The sequence below is a fragment of the Egretta garzetta genome, unplaced genomic scaffold (assembly GCF_000687185.1).
Source record: "Egretta garzetta isolate BGI_Z169 unplaced genomic scaffold, ASM68718v1 scaffold589, whole genome shotgun sequence".
In the NCBI taxonomy this organism is placed as follows: Eukaryota; Metazoa; Chordata; class Aves; order Pelecaniformes; family Ardeidae; genus Egretta; species Egretta garzetta.
In genome coordinates, this window is record NW_009266282.1 from 331,539 (window position 1) to 334,019 (window position 2,481).

A 2,481-nucleotide genomic window follows, 5' to 3' on the forward strand; every position below is an offset into this window, starting at 1 on the left:
CGAAGCTTGGGGAAGCCAGTGGCCTCCGAGACGATCCCTGGCCATCCCGGCCCTCATTCCCCGCTTCCCACTGCCTCGCGCCGCTGCCCTCTTGCCCTCCTCAGCCCCGGGCCCCCAGGCAGGGGAGGGCAGAGTGCTGCCATGGGACCCCCGGACGGGACCTGCCCCGCAGCCGACCTAATACTTTGGCTTCGTTTGCATTCTTAATTTCCTGCCCTCTGTAATTAGCTGTCCGGCCTGTCATTAGCGGCTGGTGGTGCTGTTGGGACGCCCATGCGCTTCCCTTGCTGGGGGCCGATGCTGCTGGCAGCATGGTGCAGCGGTGGCCGAAACCGCGGCCGTGCCAGCTGCCCTCATCCGGACAGCCTGCGTCCTTCATGGGCGTGGTGCCACCAAGGCCACCTCCGTCCCCCCATCTGTCCCCACAGCCCATCCTCTGCCACATCCCATACACCAGTAGGCAGAGTTACCCAGGGCTGATGCTCCAGTGCTGTTCCACATTTTCCCACGGTGAATGGGACGAGGTCATTGTGGAAAACTGGAGGATGGAGAGCATCACCACACCCTCCCCAGCCAGGCGTCCAGCCAGTGCCATGGATGTCCCCCGACACCTGCGCAGGACTTTCCGGGTCACCTTGCGTGACTTGGGGATTGCACAAAGCTACAAATGCTGCTCAGCAGCGTCAGCTCTGAGCCTGGGACATACAGCAGAGCATGGCTCCGAGCCACGCGCTGCACCTGAATTAGAGGCTGCGAGAGGGGGGGAAGCCACAGCATCCTGTGAGAAGTCATCCCGGTGGCAAGTTGCCCTTAGAGCTCTCAACCCTCTTGGAAATGGAGCCTTTTCCCAGTGTGTTTTTGTGCACCTTCCACTGTATCCCCTGTGCCTGGCCTCACCGGGCTGATGCAGGTGATTTTCACAGCCCTGGTCCACCCCATCCACCTCCCACCTTCTCACTTCAACTGGCCCCCTCCTTGGCTCTCTGAAACCCTCTGTGGAGGGCAGAGTGGGAAATGGAGGCGGCTGTGCAGAGGCTGGAGGCCTGGCTGGGAGAACATCTCCTTTCCCAGCATCCAGCCCTGCGCTACTCCAAGCTGGGAGCAGCCAGAGCTGGCGGTGCTGAGTGTGCGCATAGCCCAGCTCTGGTTGGGTGCCCACCATGCTCTGGAGCAGCCTTGGTGCTCATCACACTCTGAAACATGTTTGGTGCCCATTCTTGTGCTCTGGAGCAGGTGCTCACCATTGCACTCGGGAGCTGGTTGGGTGCCCATCATCACTTTCTGAATCAAGTTGGGTGCCCATCCTTGTGCTCTGGAGCAGGTTGGGTGCCCATCCTTGTACTCTGGGGCAGGTTGGGTGCCCACCATTGCACTCGGGAGCAGGCTGGGTGCCCAGTTTTGTCACCTCACTTCAGAAGCCATGGGGAAATGCCATGCACTGTTTGCATCGTGCATCCCACATGGTCCAAGCACATTTTTTCCCTCCCTCTTCAATTACAGATTGGCCCCACCAAGGTGACAAAGGTGCAGTCCAGTCACCTGCAAGGATATGAGCTGAGCTCTCACTGGGGACCTGCGGCAGTGTGAAGGCTCTCTGCATGTCTGTCCACACCTCTGGGCATCTGTCTGAGGGAGGCGGGGGTCAGTGCCACTCCTGGGTCCAGTCTGCACACCCATACCCAGGCTGCTTGGGGGCACCTTGCTGTGCTGGATAACCCAAGCATGGATCTACTGGATAACCCAAGCATGGATCTGTGGCCTTGCTACAACCATCACAGAGGCCACGACTTGCGAAGCCACTGGAAATGAGCTGTGTGGGCCAGGGCGGGGGAATATGCTTTATAAAACTGCCAAGGAGGTATCCACACAGCCCTAAATAAATTTCCCTGGAGGCATCTGCGGAGTGGCACGCCCCTGGTCTCTTTTCTCTTGGTTGGGATCCTTTAAACCCCAACCCAAGCTCTCCAATCCCTCTTTCCTGGGCCGGGTTGCTTAGGTTAATGAAATACCCTTTGCCTCTTGCTGCACCCAGTGGCACCGCTGTCCCAGTCAGCTGCTGGCATCAGCACAGCATCTCTAGGACCAGGGATGGACACCACTGGCCCCATCAAAGCCGTGTTTACCAACCACCTCTGTCTCAGCCCAGCAAGGCTTTGCCTCTGGCAACAAAGGCATAGCACTGGTGGGGGCTGTATTTCCCAAGAGGTCTGGCATGCCTGCCTGGTTAACACTGATTGTTAAGTCAATGTTTGCTTTGAGGTCAGTCCCGGCTGCACCCCATTGTAAGCCGGAGCTGTTCCCATGCATTCGCCGAGAGGCTCGGCGCTTCCAGCCGCACAAAGGAGCAGTCACTTAGCATTAGTGGCTGCACAATGCGGCCGTGTCTCCCGCCGGCTGAGCCAGGTCTGTGTTTCGCCAGCAAAAGCCCCTCAGCTGAAAGGCCGGGGAGAGACAAGGCAGCCGTAATGGATTTGAGGGAAG